This window comes from Urocitellus parryii, chromosome 6 (genome assembly GCF_045843805.1).
Source record: "Urocitellus parryii isolate mUroPar1 chromosome 6, mUroPar1.hap1, whole genome shotgun sequence".
Classification (NCBI taxonomy): Eukaryota; Metazoa; Chordata; class Mammalia; order Rodentia; family Sciuridae; genus Urocitellus; species Urocitellus parryii.
Genome location: NC_135536.1, coordinates 11,166,742 through 11,175,212, shown reverse-complemented (window position 1 = coordinate 11,175,212; position 8,471 = coordinate 11,166,742).

The following is an 8,471-nucleotide window of genomic DNA, read 5'->3' as shown; positions in this document are numbered from 1 at the left end:
AGATCAGTCGTTCAAGGACATATGTGAAATGTTCAAAAGAAAATGGAGCAGATGCAGAGAGGCCCTGGGCGGGAGAGCAGGGAGAGCTGAGTTCCCACCCTCAGCACTGGCCTGGGGCTTTGCAGAGGGCCATCAGGGTCCAGGGAGCGGATACATTTTCAGGCTGGTTCATGCAGGCAGAGCTGTGTTCACCTAAAGACACAGGGCCACCCACAGGAGCCCAGCTGCAGGCCATACCAGCATTTGTGAAAAGGTGGAAACCGGTGAGTCACCCCACAGCTCTCAGTCTCTCCCACCCCACCCCAGTGGCCTCCTTCTCAAGGCCAGACATCCTCCCAGCAGCTCTACCTGCATGGGTGGATGGGGTCTGTTTACATTACTGCAGGAGGCCTGCATGAATCCCTAGAAAGAATTGGGAAGAATTTAACACCAGATAAGAAGGCACCAAAAAAGACCATTAAAAGAAGTATTTTAAAATGCAGAAATGGAGGTCATCAATCAGGCCTGCCTGTGTGTCCTGAGCTCAGATCTCAGTTCTGGGCTTTTGATGCCAAGAGAAAAAGTTCTAAGCTACCCAGAGCTTTCAGGGACAGGAGACAGCAGAGCTCTGGGTGCACATAGTGATGCATTTCCTCCTTCTTGGAATCTAAGGCCAGTTGGGTTTGTATTCACATAGTCCCTCCTGCTCTGCTGTGGGAGGGTGCAGAAGTCCTGTCTTCATGATCGATGCTCCCAGCGGCTCTTTGAAGGTCAAGTATGTGCCAGGGTATCCAACTCCACTGGCCAAGTTGACAGAGTGATTTGAAAAAGTGGTTTCTGAGTTTGGGAGTAAGGTTTCAGTTAAGCTAGAGAAATAGGGAGCTGCTGGTCAAGACACTGCCGTCCCTCAGAGAGCTGTCCCCGAGGGGCAGTGGGCGCCGTGGCTAGTGACGTCATGGGTGTGGTGCCACCCATTGTGTGGCTCAGGAATGAGACACAGCCACTCGGCAGTGAGGGCTTTTCAGCTTGACAAAAGCTGCCTTTGTGGATGTCTAATCTCGAGTCACACGTGACCATTGTGCAAGCCACGACAGCAACGTGAAAAGTAAACTGTGGTCATCCAAAAATGCACACCTAGGGATGCACCTGACCGGCTCTTGGTTACATATTTTTTTCTTATAGAAATACAAGTGATGCTTTTAAAATACACATACTTAATAAGACGGGATCCTGTTGTGATAAGTGCTTTTGAGTTTCTTTGTCATATTATTTTAATGACTTTCACATTCTATTTTTTTTAGGAGTGGCCTGTGTTTTTCATTTGAAATTCTCCTTTGATGGACTCTTCGGTTGTTTTTATATTTTTAAACACCAAGAGGGACCTCGGTTGTCCAGCGGGACACATAAGGAGATGGAAAGGCTCCACCCGCTCCCAGGAAATACAGTCAAAAGCTGAACCGACTGAGGGATCCAGAGCGCCTCTGGGATCTGTGAGATGGGGAGGACGCAGGGAGGCTGGAGAGACCTGCAGGAGGTGCAGGGACGCATGACGGACCACAGCTGAGTCCATGAGCAGAAGCTGTCCTGGGAACCAGTGCGGGGCAGGGAAACCTGACCCATAGCAGGAAGTTGGGAGGTCTGGTTGATGTCCTCCAGGTGAAGTGCAGGGAGGCATGTCTGGCCAAGAAGAACACTTACCCACGGGTGTGGATGGAAGAGAAGAAACATCACAGATTGAGAGGAAACCACTTGCACACCCTCCTGCCATACCCAGGATCAAAGGAAAGCATCTTAAAAATAGTTTACAAAATGCTCTGTGTTATTAGGGTATTTCCCACCTTTTGAAATTAGCCCACCTAATTAATGCATCTTCCTTTTACACCCCCACCCCAAATATTTGCAAATAAATTACAGGCATTATGACCCTTTTCCTCCTTAACATGTAAGTATTTTTGTAGTTGTAGATGGATAGAATGCCTTTATTTTATTTATTTTTATGTGATGCTGAGGATGGAACCCAGTGCCTCATGCATGCTAGGCAGGCACTCAACCACGGAACTACAGCGCCAGCCCTCGCCTTAACATTTAGCCTGTATTTTCCAAGCCCCATAAAGCCCAGCACAGTGATTAAATCCAGGACTAAAATGTTTGTTGAATGGTATCTAGCATACACCATGCTAGGCTAATCTTGCTCTGAAGCCCCGAAGAACTTAAATCAGTGAGGGAAATCTGGACCTGTAGCTTAGATCAGCCACTTGGGGACCAGCAGCTCAGCAACACATAGCAGATGAGACAAATCCAGGAAAAGGAAGCAAGAGAGGAACCTGGGAAATGAAAGGCAAGGCAGAATCCATCAAGGTTTCCATGAGTTTCCAGGGAAGCCATTGGAAGAGGATATTTCTGAACTACAGCCAAAGGTTTAGGGACCTCTTTTTAGAAGAGAAAGAACAGAAAAGAGATGTGTTGTTCTTCCACACCCCAAAATATATAAGCCCACAGTCCTCCTCGGGGCCTCTATTACCTGTGACACTAAGGCCTTGAATAGCTGTAGCCATATCCAACCCCTGCCTCTCCTGGGTGCCTGACCCCCAACAGTGGTGTCTCCTGCCACCCTCAGGCCCAGGAAAAAGCAACTGTACTGTATTCTCAGCTGTTCTGGTGTTCTGCAGAAACTGGAACCAACCAGCCAAAGCAGGTAAATTTGCAGGGCTCAGGAACCAGGTAAGTAGGCCCCTCAGCCCATCAGCTGTGGTCCAGCCCCTTGTCCCTGTCAGTGGCTGTGCTCTCAAGGATGGAATCCCCACCCACCATAATTGTCCCAGGGATGAAGAGGGAAGGCTCAGCCAGATGACAACAGCCAGCCAAGCCTCTGGGGCTTTAGAGACATATAGAGTGCCACTTCTCAACTCTCATTGATAACTGGTTGCTCATATTTTGCATTTTTATGAATTCATCATGAGTCAATATTTTCATAAAATACCATAACACCAAATTATGAGAAAAAATAAAATGCAAAGCAAAGGAAACTAAAATAGAATATCAAATTTTATTGGATTCAACAGACATTAAATTGCATTTTAAAATATAGGAACAAACATAGGGAAAACTAAAAGCATTATGAAGACAGTACCCATTATTCATTGAAAATGTGCCTAGGGCATTTAGTATGGAGACTCGTTGTTAAATTCAACTTTCATAGTTCGGCAGCTATAACTAACCAAATAGTAAAAAGATAGGTAAGTGGTGATTTTCTGTACTAAACACTGAGACCCACTTTTGAATGAATACTGTTTTATCAGTATTAAGGTTTATAATATAATAAATGAGTATGATTCTTTTAATCTTTCTTCAGCTAGCTCAGGTTGATAACTGTCCCTTTAACAAGGGATAATGTATCAGCTTCTCAGCTATCTTTTACAAACACTCCTGATTGAAAAACCAGTCTAAAATGCTGTTGGGAAAGGAAGCTGATATATCTACAGTAATTTCTTGACAAAAAATTTTCAATGGGGTTTGTTTACCAGCCTGTAATTCAGGCCGAAGAATACACAAAGCAAATTTTTATGCCTCCAAGTTAGATGATAATGTTAAGCTTTAAATTTTGAAAGGCTTGAATAAAAAATAACTTCATGGTAAAAGAAATAAATTAGAAAAATAAATATACACTTTCAGTTGCTCTGATTTTTAGGCATTTTTGGCTAAAGATTGCCAAACAAACCTTAAAGCATCACTTGTTGTAATGTGGTCATTAGTTAGTGGCTCATGCCACCTGCAACTCAACCCAGGTGTTCCATGACACTTGAGTGGACCCACATGCTTGGTCATGTGCTTGGACTTCATGACAATGTTAATTGTCCAAAATGCATCTGACCATTTACTCTCAATTTCCATTCTTATCTCATTGTGGACAGTTTGCAGACTGATGTGAGCCCGCAGACCATTCTTCAGGTAGTGCTGGTGTGGGGACTTCTATGGTATAAAGTACCTTTTTGTTAAATTTAATGAATTTCTGGTTAAGTGATGAAGCTTTTAAACATAATTTGTTATTTTTGTTTCTAGAAAAATCCCCCTCATGGCACAGACAGTGGGGAGAAGTTGATGCCTTGGGATGGGCCCTTCTTCTCTTACTTAACCTCAAAACAAACATCATCAGTGAACATTTCCGCTTGGTGATACAGCCACCCCTCATGCAAAGAAACATAAATTCATGATTTTCTTCAAACAGAAGTGTAGGATCTATAGGATATGTCCAGGCTACATCTGTCCTTCTTGACCCCTGACTTGATGAACTGGAAGCTGTGGTTGCATTGTAGTGTTAACTGTGGAATTGTTTAAGTAGGGGATGGAAGATTGAAAAAGCAAAAGGGAAAATTGATAAAGCAATGGTACTGATAACCACGGGAATCAGAGCCCTCAATTCTGTAGGACTGGGGGAGCAAAGGAAATATGTGGCATTGTTTAGACAAAAAAAAATCAGGGGAAAATCTAATTATAAAGTTATTGTCTCTTAGCTCTGAATTCACCATTATATACCCTGCTGAGGCTTCTGTGTCAGGTGCTGCAGATAGGGAGACCCCTGAGGGCAGGAGGAGAAGCAGGAGACCTGTTTCTTCCTGCCTCTGAGCTGTCTCCCTCAGCAGCGCTTCCCCACCCTGACAACAACATCGCTCTACCTCATCCTAGACCTGCCTCAGCACAACACTCCTTCCTCCTGCTCAGGGAGGGAAGTGGAGACGCACCCTCCCCTCAGAGCTCTGGGTTCCCCTGCTCAGGACCCCCTCCTACGGCCTTCTCAGTTTATTTTATTCTAACCTGTTTCCTTTGCTCCCCAAGTCTTACAGAAGTGGGGGCTCTGATTCCTGTGGTTATCAGCACTGTGTTTTCCCAACGTTCCCTTTTGCTTTTTCAATCTTCCATCCCCTTCTTAAGCAATTCCCCATATTCTCTCTGTTGAAAAAAAAAAGCCAGTCCTTCCTACTGGTTGATAATTGTGATGACATTCCTCCAGCACCTAGTTCAACTTTGTCCTCCATTGGTCGGAATTCTTTGTGAGAGTAATGAAAATTTTCATTTTAGCAAGATCCAAACCATATGTGGCCAGGCCTATTAGATGGGCTTTCCAGGGTCAAAATGCAGTGAAGGAAGGAAACCGTGATGATAAACCATGGCTCTGAGGCCTGTTTAGAAACAAGGACCCTAGCACATTGCTATGATGATGCATATAAACTCTAGAGTAGAGGCAGTCATATCATTTGCGGGGCTAGCACAATAATCCAGGAGTTGGTGTCTCCATCCCAGGTGGTGGTAGAGAAAGAGGTGAAGAGAGGGCAAATTCTAAATGCATTTTGAAGCCAATCTGACAAAGAGGTTTGCTGAGGATTAGATGGAAGTTGAGAGGAGTCAAAGGTAGTCCCAGGGCTTTTGACCTAAGCAGCTATAAGGATGGAGTTGCCATCAGTTGAGTTGGGGAAGTTATTAGTTGGATAAAGTTTCAGGAGAAATCCATGAGTTGAAGTATATGCACAGTTGACTTTGAAATGTCACTAGGTGTCCAAGTGCAAATGATTCCAAATCTTTGCTTTTTGACTTGATTTATCACTTCCCACTAGAATGAGGAAGCCTGATGTCAGTCCCTTTCAGCTCTCATTTCAGCATCTCTGGTGTGCAGCACAGTGCCTGGACCACAATCATCTCAGAAAATACCATTTGAGTGAATGGATGAAAAAAAAATTGTATACTGCAGAGGTTCCAATTGAGGCCAAAGTTTGTCTTATTCAAGCTCCAACTCCACACTTGTTTTCCAGTGAGGAAGAGAATAACCATTTGGTTCTGTAAACTGCAGCTTCTAGTGTTCATTGGAAACCCATCTTACTAGCTCATCACTTGTTAGTTGAAGTCCTTCTTCCCTGGAGTAGAGAGAAACCTCTCAGAAGGAGACACAGGAGCTTTCTGTCCTTCTTTTATAAGTGTGGCCCAGCCTGGATTCTGCTGGAGACTTATTCAGTCAGAAGACAGGGCTTTGACAACATCTCAGCTCTAGGAGGGGCCGAGGGACTGAGGTGGAGCAGGAGATGCCTCCTCCTTGCTTCTTTCTTTGTGTGTGGATGTGCTGTTTGTGTTGTTCCCCCATCTCCTAGGAAACCTGAAGAACATTCTAGAACAAGTTCTCTGGGGGCTTTCCTCTCTGCTCAAGTTCAAATCCAAGTCATTACAGACTGTCTGTTGGACACTTGTCAGGGGACCACAGCCAGGTGCCTCCTTTGCCTGGTGTCCAGCACAGAATAGGAGGAGCCCTTCTGGACACTCTGTACTTTCACCTTAATTCAGCCAGCTCGGCCTTCTGCACCAGTGTGACTCTATAATGAGCTGCCTATCCAGCACCTGACCTCTGATGTCACCTTCTTCATGGAGGTTTCCTTAACTAAAGATTGCCAAACAAACCTTAAAGCATCACTTGTTGTAATGTGGTCATTAGTTAGTGGCTCATGCCACCTGCAACTCAACCCAAGTGTTCCATGACACTTGAGCAGACCCACATGCTTGGTCATGTGCTTGGACTTCATGACAATGTTAATTGTCCAAAATGCATCTGACCATTTACTCTCAATTTCCATTCTTATCTCATTGTGGACAGTTTGCAGACTGACATGAGCCCTGAGACCATTCTTCAGGTAGTGCTGGTGTGGGGACTTCTATGGTATAAAGTACCTTTTTGTTAAATTTAATGAATTTCTGGTTAAGTGATGAAGCTTTTAAAATAATTTGTTATTTTTCCTTCTAGAAAAATCCACCTCATGGAACAGAGCAGTGGGGAGAAGTTGATGCCTTGGGATGGGCCCTTCTTCTCTTACTTAACCTCAAAACAAACATCATCAGTGAACATTTCCGCTTGGTGATACAGCCACCCCTCATGCAAAGAAACATAAATTCATGATTTTCTTCAAACAGAAGTGTAGGATCTATAGGAGATGTCCAGGCTACATCTTGTCCTTCTTGACCCCTGACTTGATGAACTGGAAGCTGTGGTTGCATTGTAGTGTTAACTGTGGAATTGTTTAAGTAGGGGATGGAAGATTGAAAAAGCAAAAGGGAAAATTGATAAAGCAATGGTACTGATAACCACGGGAATCAGAGCCCTCAATTCTGTAGGACTGGGGGAGCAAAGGAAATATGTGGCATTGTTTAGACAAAAAAAAATCAGGGGAAAATCTAATGATTAAGTACTGTCTCTTAGCTCTGAATTCACCATTATATACCCTGCTGAGGCTTCTGTGTCAGGTGCTGCAGATAGGGAGACCCCTGAGGGCAGGAGGAGAAGCAGGAGACCTGTTTCTTCCTGCCTCTGAGCTGTCTCCCTCAGCAGCGCTTCCCCACCCTGGCAACAGCACCGATCTCCCTCATCCTAGACCTGCCTCAGCACAACACTCCTTCCTCCTGCTCAGGGAGGGAAGTGGAGACGCACCCTCCCCTCAGAGCTCTGGGTTCCCCTGCTCAGGACGCCCTCCTACGGCCTTCTCAGTTTATTTTATTCTAACCTGTTTCCTTTGCTCCCCAAGTCTTACAGAAGTGGGGGCTCTGATTCCTGTGGTTATCAGCACTGTGTTTTCCCAACGTTCCCTTTTGCTTTTTCAATCTTCCATCCCCTTCTTAAGCAATTTCCCATATTCCCTCTGTTGAAAAAGAGACAGTCCTTCCTACTGGTTGATAATTGTGACTCATTCCTCCAGCACCTAGTTCAACTTTGTCCTCCATTGGTCGGAATTCTTTGTGAGAGTAATGAAAATTTTCATTTTAGCAAGATCCAAACCATATGTGGCCAGGCCTATTAGATGGGCTTTCCAGGGTCAAAATGCAGAGAAGGAAGGAAACCGTGATGATAAACCATGGCTCTGAGGCCTGTTTAGAAACAAAGATCCTAGCACATTGCTATGATGATGCATATAAACTCTAGAGTAGAGGCGGTCATATCAATTGCGGGGCTAGCACAATAATCCAGGAGACGGATAGTTCGTGGCTCTGTTCCAGGTGGTGGTGGAGAAAGAGGTGAAGAGAGGGTTAATTCTAAATGCATTTTGAAGCCAATCTGACAAAGAGGTTTGCTGAGGATTAGATGGAAGTTGAGAGGAGTCAAAGATAGTCCCAGGGCTTTTGACCTAAGCAGCTATAAGGATGGAGTTGCCATCAGTTGAGTTGGGGAAGTTATTAGTTGGATAAAGTTTCAGGAGAAATCCATGAGTTGAAGTATATGCACAGTTGACTTTGAAATGTCACTAGGTGTCCAAGTGCAAATGATTCCAAATCTTTGCTTTTTGACTTGATTTATCACTTCCCACTAGAATGAGGAAGCCTGATGTCAGTCCCTTTCAGCTCTCATTTCAGCATCTCTGGTGTGCAGCACAGTGCCTGGACCACAATCATCTCAGAAAATACCATTTGAGTGAATGGATGAAAAAAAAATTGTATACTGCAGAGGTTCCAATTGAGGCCAAAGT